The following is a 12,982-nucleotide window of genomic DNA, read 5'->3' as shown; positions in this document are numbered from 1 at the left end:
CTTCACCCATCTCCACTCCTCGTTTCCATCTCCTTTACCTCTTCCTCCTCCTCCTCCTCCTCCTCCTCTCCTCCTCCTCCTCCTTCTCTCCTCCTTCCTCCTTTTTTTCCTCCCCACTTTCTCACCGCCATTCCTGAGAGGTGGTTGGTTGCCAGGGTAACGGGTGGCAGGAGTGATTGTCTGCTAATTAACGGCTCCTTTTCATCTCCATCTGGGAGGCTAGGCTTGCCTGCGTGATGGAGGAAGAGAGAAGAGAAAATCCCTTTCTCCCGGTGACATCTTCTCTCTCTCTCTCTCTCTCTCTCTCTCTCTCTCTCTCTCTCTCTCTCTCTCTCTCTCTCTCTCTATCTATCTATCTATCTATCTATCTATCTCATATCTTGTACTGGAGGGCGACAATTGAGCTGTGTCTGGTGCAAGGTTCGAGTGCCTCCCCCTACCTTGATACAGAGATTCGCATCTTCCTTTCCCCTTTAGTTAATACAGGGATTCTACCCACGGGACGGAGACCACGATGCGTGAGCCCGTCGCATGACGCCAGGCGGCTCGTGTTCGTGTGGGCCCCTGTATCGTTTAACGTGTCACTACCGCAGCCTCGTCGGGGTGTGAGGAGAGGAGTCGCTGGGTGTAAAGCGAGCGGTCGTGCTGCACCTCCCGACGAAGATGCGAGCTGGCAGTTCTTGGTTTCCGCCGGCCTCCCTGCCATACAGCAGCAACCTTCATGGTTCCCCTTGCGACCATCTACTTTATTATCTTCTGAAATCTTCCCATGGGGGGGGGGGGGCGCCTCTTCCGTGACCTCCCCCCTTGTAGAGAGAGAGAGAGACAGAGAGAGAGGAGGGGAGGGAGAAGGGACTTCAGTAATCTCCCTTTAAGGTCCTCCCCCCCTACCCAGTGATCGTCATTAGGGAGTCGCCGTAAGCCATCCCACACCCACCCTAACCACCCAACCCCAACCACCCACCCTATTCCCTTCCCTCCGCAGCGCCGCCCCGAAGGGAACTCCCAAGTTCCACAAGACAGATATCAGGAAGGTCACATGTGAGGCGGGAGGGAGCCAATTTAGCGAAGTTTCCCCCGTCCAGATTTTTCGCTCCGTTTTCTCCCCAAGCCCGACTAAGGTTCATTATATTTAATAGAGGGAGAGATATCTTATACCCCACTAAGTAGAAGAGAGAAAATGTGGAGATGTAAGACCTGGGGGGAGCTTAGTTTTGCATCTTATTTCTTTCGTAGACAATTAGTCGTCTCGTTCCTTCGTGTTGCGTTTGCTTTACGGAACAGTGACTCAAGTCATTCGGTTAAAGAGGATTGAGAACCCCCATGGAGAGACAGGTCCTCACTACAGACGGAAGTAGTGAGGGTTCGCCAGGGGCTTGTCGTCCAACTGCAGGTCGGGATGGGGAAGTCGGAGCACGTCTGGTGACCCGGATGTCGATGTGGCTCTGTTTTGGTAGTGTCTGGCTTTCTCCCCTCCCTCTCTCTCTCTCTCTCTCTCTCTCTCTCTCTCTCTCTCTCTCTCTCTCTCTCTCTCTCTCTCTCTCTCTCCTCTCTCTCTCTCTCTCTCTCTCCTCTCTCATATCCCGTGCAAGCCCACCTATATCGTGGGGTAAGAGCGTTCGAGCAAGTTATTTTTTTTTTCCCTTTATGTTAGAACCGGGTAGCTAGGTGATCTATCCAGCCCAGAGACTGCGTTGGAGAACACAGTCGAGAGAGCCTTATGTTTGACGCTCCCTCGTGAGGTGGTCGACAGAACGAGTCGTTCTGTATCCCTCCCGACTCCCCACAAGTTCCAGGACACCTTGTGTTACTTTACGACAGATGTGACCTGATGGAGGCTTCGCACTGGCCATGATATTAGAACCATGGTGACCATCTCCTCTTAATTAAGTTTCTTAACGCCCTTGATGAACTTTTGGGCGGGTTACGTCCGTGCCCCGAGCGAGCGAGCGGCCCGGCCGCCAGCCATCCTAGTCCTCTGGCGTCAAGTTGGATCTATTATTTTTTTTTTTCATTCGAGGTTCCGAACAAGCCTGAAACAGCCCCCAGAACTGGACTAGGGCCAACCCCCGTCGCCATAAACCTAGGCCAGGAACCGCGGTGATGCACTCCAGCTCAGGCCCTCGCTTGCCAAGCCATGTCCTCAACAAATGCTCCCGGAGCTTACTCTCTCTCTCTCTCTCTCTCTCTCTCTCTCTCTCTCTCTCTCTCTCTCTCTCTCTCTCTCTCTAGGCTCATTCCCAGTGCCTTCCTTTCTTTCTTTTTCCCCTCCCTCCCTCCCTCCCTCTCCAACCTCCCTCCACTCTACTCAGCTCCTGTGCGTCGCTCCGGACATCGATAGATTAAGCTGGGAGGAGGAAGGACACGGAAGAGCTCCCATCACGTCTTCCAGCCATCGCCCTTCGCGTTCTCCATGTGCCGACTCGAGACGACGCCTCGGACCGACCCCCGAGCACACAACATGGCTCCATGAAAGTCTACTTCTGGTTCCTCTCTCTCTCTCTCTCTCTCTCTCTCTCTCTCTCTCTCTCTCTCTCTCTCTCTCTCTCTCTCTCTCTCTCTCTCCAGCCGTAACCTGGCCCACTTCCAGAATCAAGGTACACTGTACCGGACGACGACACTACCCCCTCGCCACCACGACCGTCAGTCGTCTCCTCCGCCGACCGTGGAGAGTCGTCGTGTCGTCGTCATGTCGTCGTCTCCTCCCCCCCCCCCCTCCCCCAGTCATCCCTGTAGCTCCCACGTCAGCCTACCCCGGCATGTGAGGCATTACGAACACTTGAGTTCTGAGCCACAAGGACGAGCGCCTTCTGTCTCATCCATTATTCAACAATCAGTAGATCCTTTACCAACCTCCACCTTTGTGTAAACACAACACCATCCCCCTCTTTTTTTTTTTTTGACAACACAACACCCCGTTTTCTTTTTTTCTTTTTTGTCTTGCTCTTTTGTAATTATAAGTAATAAGTTCCAAGACGAGACGCTCTCTTTATATATATATATATATATATATATATATATATATATATATATATATATATATATATATATATATATTTTTCGTACAACACCTGACCTTTCTTTTTTTTTTGGCATTGTACATCTTTCCCTTCACTGTATTTCAAACTCTCTCGGTCTTTCCGACTTTGACGTCTCCCTTCGTTCATTTCAAGGCATGGCGTACGTCAGGACCTCCTACCGTGATTTCTGCCTTTGACTTACACACGCTGCCCTTAACCTCTTTGACTTACACACGCTGCCCTCTACCTTCGACTAACACCTACTGCCCTTTACCTTCGACTTACACCTACTGCCCTTTGCCTTTGACTTACACCTACTGCCCTTTACCTTCGACTTACACACACTGCCCATAACCTATGACATACACACACCGCCCTTAACCTTTGACTTACACACACTGCCCTTAACCTTTGACTTAGACACACTGCCCTTAACCTATGACATACACACACTGCCCTTAACCTTTGACTTACACACACTGCCCTTAACCTATGACATACACACACTGCCCTTCACCTTTGACTTACACACACTGCCCTTAACCTATGACATACACACACTTCCCTTCACCTTTGACCTACACCTACTGCCCTTTCTTTACCTTTGACCCGTCCTTTCTCCCTTCTATACGTACTGGTCTTACGAGAGATTCCCCCCCTCTCCCCCATTTGAGGACCTAGCACAGCCCAGCAGTTATCATCATCCTCTACTTGTCATCGGTGGCTGTGCGTGTTGATACATCAGACGTCCCACCCACAGAGAGCGGCAGGTGTTGCATTTGTCTGTGGAGAGAGTCGACGAACGCTGTCGGAGGCGACCGGCGAGGAGGAGGCAGCGAGCGGGAGCGTGTGGAGAGCGGAATCTACCCAGAAATTAGCAGACTCTTGGGAAATATAACGGGATGTGTTCCATTTACATAAAGCTGATGATGGTGTTGGTGCAGGGAGAGAGGGAGGGAGGGTGGTGGTGTGGTAGGGTGTGTGCTGAGGGGGGTTCTATAGTGGACGTGGGGAGAAGCTGGCTCACTGGCTATAGTGGGTATCGATGCACATTCATTGTTGAGTTCGAAGCCAACCCCTTTTTTTCCCCCTGGGGCTCCTGCAGCTTCAAGGCTGCTCTACGCTCAGTAGCATGGAACAGGATGTAGTAGTCCTTTTTGAGGCGACGAGTTCTCTAAGGAGACTGTACTGAAGTGATGGTGGAGGAGTACAGTGACTGGTGTCGTGGAGATTGTCCCTTGCTGGACGGGGGGTGCATGGCGTCTTCAGTGTGGTGTAGTAATGGGGGTCTTAATAGTGTATCGGGGGGAGAGAGAGAGAGATGTAAGGCTTCACTGGTCCTTGTAGTTTGGTCGTTGTGTTTGTAGGACGTGCTGGATGCGGTGGGTGGTGGGGTGTAGAGCGTCGTGTTGAGAAGGTCACACATCGCTGTGAGATAACAGGACAAATGTTCTGTCTCCAGAGCAGCAGTCATGACTTACAGGTATAGGGCGTGGGCGGTAGGTGATGCAGAGGCGACGTGGGCTGTAGATGACGCGTCCTCTCAGAGAAGATCCGCGTCGTATCCCTGCCTCCCAGAAGTGGACGAGAAATATAGGTTAGATCCGTGTTGAGTCTTCTCCCTTATGGCGTGAATACTCCAACATCTGCTTCTTCTTCTTCTTCTTCTTCTTCTCCTTCTTCTTCTTCTTCTTCTTCTTCTTCTCCTTCTTCTTCTTCTTCTTCTTCTTCTTCTCCTTCTTCTTCTTCTTCTTCTTCTTCTTCTTCTCCTTCTTCTTCTTCTTCTTCTTCTTCTTCTTCGTCCTTTTATCTTCCTTAGTCTCTCTCTCTCTCTCTCTCTCTCTCTCTCTCTCTCTCTCTCTCTCTCTCTCTCTCTCTCTCTCTCTCTCCAGCTTCCTCCTTGCACCTCCGTCCGTCCGTCCGTCCGTCTGTCTTGCCTCCCCCACCCCCCCAACCCTCCCCACCGTGGCGGCGTAATCTGGCCCAGTACAATCATAGGTCCTGGATCAAACAAAACCAACCCCCCCCCCCCCCAAACCCCGAATGCGGGTCCTCTTTGTCACTAATTGTCAATTTCCAGGAGGAGACGAGTCCAATTACGAGCAGTTTCACATTAATGGGTCGTTTTACGTCGGTGTTGCTTGCTAATTGTGAGGCGCGGGTAACGAGACTGTCGGGCGTAACCTCTGTTGACCCGCCTAGTTGGCGGGCTAATAGTTTCCCTGTTAGGGGGAGGTCTGCGCCTAGGGACCCATGCCTGGTGGTGGTGGTGGTGGCGGAGGCGCCGCCGCTGCTGGTGCTGGTGCCCGTGTTGGTAATGATGTGTGGTCCTGTTGCCCGTGTTGGTAATGATGTGTAGTCCTGTTGCCCGTGTTGGTAATGATGTGTGGTCCTGTTGCCCGTGTTGGTAATGATGTGTGGTCCTGTTGCCCGTGTTGGTAATGATGTTTGATGCTCTTGCCCGTGTTGGTAATGATGTTTGGCGCTGGTGTTGAAGTTGATGGATGCCGATGTGGCCCCGTCCGTATACATCTCTTGGAGGGTCTCTCACACGTAGTGACTGAATAAGACTGGTTTGAAAAAAAAAAGAAAAATAAGAAACTTAAAAATTTCATGATTGAGTCATTCTTTGCCCATTTTTTTCCCCCATGGTGGGCAAAGTTAAGGTCTAGAACCATCCCGTGTTCTCAGGTCTGTCTAATAAACTCGTACCATCTTTTGTTCTCGTCACGAAACGTCTCTGTTATTTCTCTGTCCTTCCTCAGCTTCGGTGATCGAGACCCAAGGGGCATATTATGGTTTGGGGCCTAATCTACGTAGGACGTGAACAGCTTGCTGAAGTTTTCCTTACCCAGTGGACTTGAATGTTGCTGTCATATGTCTACAGAGAGGGTGTTTCTCTTTGCTATTTTCCCTTTTAAGGTGTGACTAAGATGCCAGTTAAGGGACAGCGTCTACTTCCAACTCCCCCGTCATACATGATTTCCTGCAGCTTATTTCCCGCTGGATACAGAACACAGCGAGGCCTTGTTTCCCTACGCCCCCGTCATTCATTACCGTGCGTTAACTCGTCATTTATCACCGTGCGTTAACCCGTCATTTATCACCGTGCGTTAACCCGTCATTTATCACCGTGCGTTAACCCGTCATTTATCACCGTGCGTTAACCCGGTTTAAGAATTCATCACCCAACTCGAGAGGAGAGCAAGTTAACCCCGAAGACACTGCAGCCAGCAAGACGCCACGGGCCAGAGACTTTCACTTCGGCGAGATCAGGAGTTTAATATAACTCCTGCGACACGGCTCACGGAGAGAAATTGTCTTGTCCCGCTGCCTCGAGCTCTTCAATCCCTTTTTAAAAGAGTCCGCGGGTGGCGTCGTCCGCCGGGTGTATGTATGTATATATATTCTGGCTGTTACCGCGTTTATAGTATGCCTTTTGGAATCCGTCTGCAGTAAATGACAAGTTAGGATCGAGTGGGTGTAAATGCGTGGGATGGGATCATGCGTCAGGTCGGAGTATTATGAAGAGGCGTGGTGCGGTGCATGTGGAGTCCAGAGTACTTACACGTACGTACGAGCATTTCCTGGAGTGCTTACGAGTACTTACTACCACAGTGCGACGAGGTTTTTGCCAGAAAGGCAGGGCTAGTACGTAGCTCAAGGAAAATATATAGAGGAACGTATACACGAGCCTGTGTCCTGCAGGTCTGTAGCCTTTTGCTCTTGCAGGCCAATGCCAGTATCACTCACTGTACCGGCGTGGTCGCACGGGACAGTTTCTGTGTGGCGGTAAACAACGCCGATCCCCCACCCGACACCTTACGAGGGGCGTTGGGAAAGCCTCGGGTTCCTCTCCCAGTGTAGTAAGTAGAGGCATGGATGCACGGCTTGAATTCGACAGCCCAGGGCTCCTCCCCCGTCCCTTTCTGTCTCGAAACACACACAGCCTCATGAGGCGGGGAGGGGCGGTAGTAGACGGGCGTGGGGGTCTCATCCCCCGACGCAGCGACGCGTTGGTCTGCCACAGGGAGCTGAACTACACCGGTAAGATACTACGGACTCTGTTTGTTACGTCCGGTGGTGCTTTTTTCATGCTGGTTCTCATCACATTTGTTTACGTAATGTCTGAGACGAATGTAGCGAGGCTGGGGTAAAGGAGGAGGTGGTCGTGGTTTTAGGTCAGTAGCCGAGCGATAAAGGTGCGCGTAGATCGGGGGAGGCAAATCCGCGAAGAACAAGTTGACACCGGGTGCTGGTGTGAGTGTAGTGTGTTGTGAGAGTGCGGGTGTGCTAGGGGGCGTACTGGGGGACCCACTGCACCAGATGTGTGATGTGTGTGTGTGTGTGTGTGTGTGTGTGTGTGTGTGTGTGTGTATCCATCGATACGTGATAACGTAGCAAATCTAGCCGGAGCGGAGACACACGTCGTTGTTGGCTTGTATTTGGACGGCTGGGGTTGCTGTTGCACTGCGTGTCGATGTCACCGTTTTCACTTGTTGTTTCCCCCGTAGGGAAGACCCACACATGTACTTAGCCACGTTACTGGAGAGCAGCGGTCCTCATGCCACTTACCTTCCTTGTAGAACTAACTCAGCCTCATGCGGTTAAGATGTCTGTGGTGTTGTGTCACATCCAGGATATTGTTCATTGGTCGAGTGATCATTATTGTTCATTGGTTCAGTGATCATTATGGAGAATATGCTCACGATTGCCCCGTTTATCATGAAAAGGGTATCGAAAATACGGTACAGCAGTTGGCACAAAGATCGATAGGGACAGTTCCCGAGGCACCCCAAAATCTGTGGCTATTGTGGCCCACTCAGATTGTTTACTTCATCTGGTCACACTCCCATCACATGCAGCTCTCAGCCGAGAACACCAGACGCCGGTAAAGTTAAGCTTCCTCTCCATCAGCTCAGCAACACGAACCTTCTCATACTGGAATGAGATGCACCAGCTCATCCGGTAAAGCTGAGTCACGGCTGGAATGTTAAACTGTTCCAGCTCCTCCCTCCAAGTCCCTGCATATGACAGGGAGCAGGAGAGCCACCTGTTGAAACTTCCGAGTAATACTATATTACTGGAGCATTCTCCGGGCCTCTGAGAGGAGCGCCCTCCCCTCCTCGACTCACAATTGGCCCTCAGCTTCTCGGGAGTTAAAAAGCGTGCACGGATCACTCTCGTGAGTACTCGAGGCAAGAGCCTAACAGCGTTGTGAGTCGGACGGTTGTTGTTGACACACTCGCCCCTCACGATGTTGAACTCCACATGTGGAGTGGGGCAGACTCCTTTCCTGACGTCCATCGCCCTCCAGGACCGTATGGGTCGTCTGGACGCTCCAGCAGCAGCTGGCTGGGCCCCGCCTCTTCCAGACCCGCTGGCCTTCCAGGACAACCTCTGCTGCTCACCAGACTCCAGAGCCGCTGGCCTTCCAGGACCACCTCTGCTGCTCACCGGACTCCAGAGCCGCTGGCCTTCCAGGACCACCTCTGCTGCTCACCATACTCCAGACCCCCTGGCCTTCCAAGACCACCTCTGCTGCTCACCAGACTCCAGAGCCGCTGGCCTTCCAGGACCACCTCTGCTGCTCACCAGACTCCAGACACCCGCTGGCCTTCCAGGACCACCTCTGCTGCTCACCAGACCCCAGACCCCCTGGCCTTCCAGGACCACCTCTGCTGCTCACCAGACTCCAGACTCGTGGACGTTTCGAACACCCCTCTTTGTTCCCCCCCGTCTCCCACCAATCTTCCAGAGAAGTCGTGGACCTTCCAGGCCTGTCGTTCTGTAGAACCGTAGATCCTCCAGTCACACTCTCGCAGGGTGGCATCCTGCAGACCCCGCGGTCCCTCCATCCCATTCTGTTGCCGACTGGTCGTAGTAATATAATCATAATCATTATTATTATTATTATTATTATTATTATTATTATTATTATTATTATTATTATCATACTTATTATCATTATTATTGTCATCATTATTCTACTGTTTGTGCACTCCAGACAAAGTTCCTGTACAATTACTTGCCCCTTCACGATCATCGGCCAGTGGACGGAGGGAACCTGTTCTCCTAACATTGTTGCCGTGCTGGAGGCTGGAGCCATGATAACTGTAGTGGTTCATACGTGACGAGTTCTCCATGTCCCTTATACTCCTCTGTTATCCTCTGTTATCATCACTGTTTATCTTAACACTCCCCCCCCCCCCCTTCTCTCTCGTCCCTGTCCTCATATTTCCATCTTTCTTTTCTTTTAATTATTATTTTTTTCAAGGTTCGTATTTTTCTCGTCCCTCCGTTTTCAGTTCTCTCTTCTTGTTTTATCCCATTTTCTTGCCTCCGGATCGTGTTTGCCGTCTCTCTTGGTTCTCTCTGTCCCATCAGCATTCTTCCCTTTCCATTGCTCTCTCCCTTCGCTTCTTTTATTTCCGTTGTTTTTATGATCGAATTTTTATTATAATATTTTTTTCACTGTATTGTTTTGAATTACTTTATTTGCTACGTTACGGCCACGATTTTTTGCAGCTTTATTACAGATAATAGAAAATTTCCGATTAAAAGAACTTGCATATATATATATATATATATATATATGCATAAAACCAAGAGGAAAATGAAACACGATAAGGTCCCAAGTGCTCTCTCGTGTAATGATCGCATCGTCAGGGGAGATACAAGGATGAGGTGTGATCATTACACGAAAGTGCACTTGGGATCTTATCGTGTTTCATCTTCCTTGTGGTTATAGGCATATACTATATCACGCGCACCACTGAGACCTCTTGCAATATATATATATATATATATATATATATATATATATATATATATATATATATATATATATATATATATATATATATATATATATAGTTTTGGCTCACTCCGTTTCTCATTATTTTTTTACATTTATGTGTTTCTTACCCACTTTTCATTTTCTTTTTGATTCGCTCCTCTCCCGTCTTATCATTTTTACCCATCACTTTCGTCCCCATCCTCTCCGTCATCTCTCCATTTCCATTTATTCCGGGACAGTCCCCACTTACCCCCACCTCCTCCAACCTCCCCCCTTATGCCGTGGCTGTAATCCCCCCCCCCCTCCCCCGCCCCAGTCTCTTTCTCGTCCCCATTCACGACTCCCTCTCACGCCTCCCTCCCACCCCTCACCCTTCCCTTTTATCACACCTCGGGACCAGGAGTGTTGTGAGAGGAGGGGGAGGAGGAGGAGGAGGGAAGTTAGGGGTTGGAGGCACATAACAGCAGTTTACTTAAGACCCGCCCGGGCGTGAATGCAGTGATTCACACGTTAAGTAAGGGCACTTTTTACCCCCTTCTCTCTCCCTCTCTCTCTCTCTCTCCCTCCTCTCTCTCTACACACACACTTTTATTATGTAAATCATCCAATGAGGAAGATAAACCAGTGGTTGTTCAGCGCGCCCTCTTCCCTCCTCCTCCTCCTCCCGCCACTGTACGCGAGGGGAGGAAGGGGGAACAGGAAACCTGAATGGCAGATTTTTGAATAATTCGATTACCGGCGTGGTAGATGTGTGTGTGTGTGTTGTGTGTGTGTGTGTGTGTGTGTGGTGAATCTACCTTGATCTTACATTAGAACTTGTTGGTGGTGAGGGGCAAGGGAGACTGGGACTAACGTATATGTATATACTTTTTTTTTCTTATGCCAGTCACTCAGGCCGAAACCTGTGGGCCCAAGTTTCTCCACACGAAGAACACGCGGGGCGAGCACGAGCAAGCGACTATCCCTGCGAGCGACCCCACCCACCCAGCGACCGACCGACCGACCTACCATCTGTTGTGCTTTTCACTCGCCGCGCGGCGCCCCAGACCCGCCCCAGCGACCCATTCAGCGAAGTTTGCGTCGCCGGGCCTGCACCGTGGGAGCTTTCCGGGGCGGATAAGTTTTTCCTTTTGTTTTTGTCGGGCCTTTAAAAGCTATGGATTTGTTTGTCCGTAGGAGGAGGAGGAGAAGGAGGAAGAGGTAAGACGATGAACGGGTTTAGGGAGGAGTTTGGAGGAGGACATCTTGGGCCCCCCTCCTCCTCCTCTCCCCTTCAGCAAGTCCAGAGCTTTTATCGACGAGAGAAGCAAAGTTATCCAGCCGGATTGACCCCACTACGCTACGGGGGAATTGAGTTGACAAGGAGGGGATGGGATGGGATGGGAGGGGAGGCGAAGCTTGTTCCAGCCCCGTTCCATCGCCCCCCCCTTCCTTTCCTCACCCTTCCACCCCCTCATTCCCTGACCAAGATTAGCACCCGGTGCATCAGCTTCCCTTTCTTGAAAGTGGTTCTTATTTTGTGTCACTGCTACAGGAACGTCAGGTCCGGGGGAGAGAGAGAGGTAGAGTGAGAGGATGGTGTAGAGAGAGAGCGAGAGAGGTAGAGTGAGAGGATGATGTAGAGAGAGAGAGAGAGGTAGAGCGAGAGGATGATGTAGAGAGAGAGAGAGGTAGAGTGAAAGGATGATGTAGAGAGAGAGAGAGGTAGAGTGAAAGGATGATGCAGAGAGAGAGAGAGGTAGAGTGACAGGATGATGCAGAGAGAGAGAGAGAGAGAGGTAGAGTGAGAGGATGGTATAGATAGAGGTAAGGTGAGAGAGAGAGAGAGAGAGAGAGAGAGAGAGAGAGAGAGAGAGAGAGAGAGAGAGAGAGAGAGAGAGAGAGGACTTCAGGGGAAAGGCTTTATCTTCACGATGATGAATTTCCGCGTGGTGGTGGTGGTGGTGGGTGGTGATGGAGGGAGGGAGGTTGGTAGGGGCGGCCACGTCAGGTTATAATGGATCCAGACGGCTCAGCCATCCCGCAGGGTACTTACAGTCGCCTTCACCGCCAGCCTGCCGTGAGTGAGCAGGGAGGAGAGGGAGAGGGAGAGAGAGAGGGAGGTTAGTGAGAACCCATTTTAATTTCTTTTTCTTTTAATTCCTGTGCTTGAGGGAGGGAGGGAGTGTAGGATAGAGGGGGGGAGGCGGGGCGGCACTCAGACCCCCCCCTCTGTGTAAATTTAACCACATTGGTTGTAGGGGTGGGCGCTGAGAGCCCCCCCTTCCCCTCCCTCCCTCCCGAGTGTAAACTTAGCCAACACCGGTCGATGTATGGAGGGGGTGATATCGAGAACCTAGATTCAAATTTAAACCACGGGTGTTCCACGGTAGAAGGAAGGGGTGCTGGGCCGAGATTCCCCTCCCTCCCATTTGTAAAGTTAACCACAGTGGTTGTGGGGTGGTTAGTGACAGCGAAAAACCACATTGTGAACTCTTGAGCCACAGTAGTTGGTGTGGCGGAGGTAGGGAGATCACCAGTTGGGACCCGCCTCCTGTGGGTTGGTAGCGAGGATGGCGACGACATCCCCATTGTGAACTTGACTCCTGTGGACGAGATTGGCGAATGGAACTCCCACTGTTAACACATTGCTGTGTGCAGAAGACCCCGGCCCTGCCGTGCGACGTGCGGGAGGGGCAGTTGATATTAGCACTGGGTCTAGGGATGGACGGCAGGGATGGTACTGGCTCTGAAAAGTACGAGGAAAAGAAACTTCTATGATCCTCATTGCCAGGTCATCATACTCCAAGGGTCGCACCGAGTGGTGCTCAAGGGTCGTACCGTCATGCCTCACAAGGTTTGCACAGTCGTGCTCCAGGGTCTGTCTCATGATGACCTCTCTTTCTTCAGTGGCACGCTTGTGTTTGCACTGCAGTGGGAGTAGGATGGTGGTTGCTGAAGTCACTCCCTACGTTGTATTTTCCCTCCAGTGGCCTAATACCAGTTTGCCTCTAGCATTGCAGGCTGCGGCATAGACAAGAGTACTTACTCTATGTAGGTGTAAGAGGAGGAAGATGTGTACTGTAAAAGGAGCTATCTCTCGCCGTGGAAAATGGGCATTGTTTCCTAAATGATCCTTCGAGGGGGAATAGAAATGGCGTGGTGAACATCCGTGGCAGTACAG

At 51.0% G+C, this 12,982-nt stretch overlaps 1 protein-coding gene across 1 annotated transcript in view; it reads left to right on the top strand.

Annotated features, from left to right (window-relative positions):
• Window positions 1–12,982, top strand: part of LOC139759084 (uncharacterized) — a 785,422-nt gene that overhangs the window by 43,135 nt on the left and 729,305 nt on the right. The gene's annotated exons all lie outside the window — the stretch shown is intronic.

Source organism: Panulirus ornatus, chromosome 32 (assembly GCF_036320965.1).
Source record: "Panulirus ornatus isolate Po-2019 chromosome 32, ASM3632096v1, whole genome shotgun sequence".
Lineage (NCBI taxonomy): Eukaryota > Metazoa > Arthropoda > Malacostraca > Decapoda > Palinuridae > Panulirus > Panulirus ornatus.
Note: the sequence above shows the minus strand (reverse complement) of the source record. Positions and strands in the feature narration are given on the sequence as shown.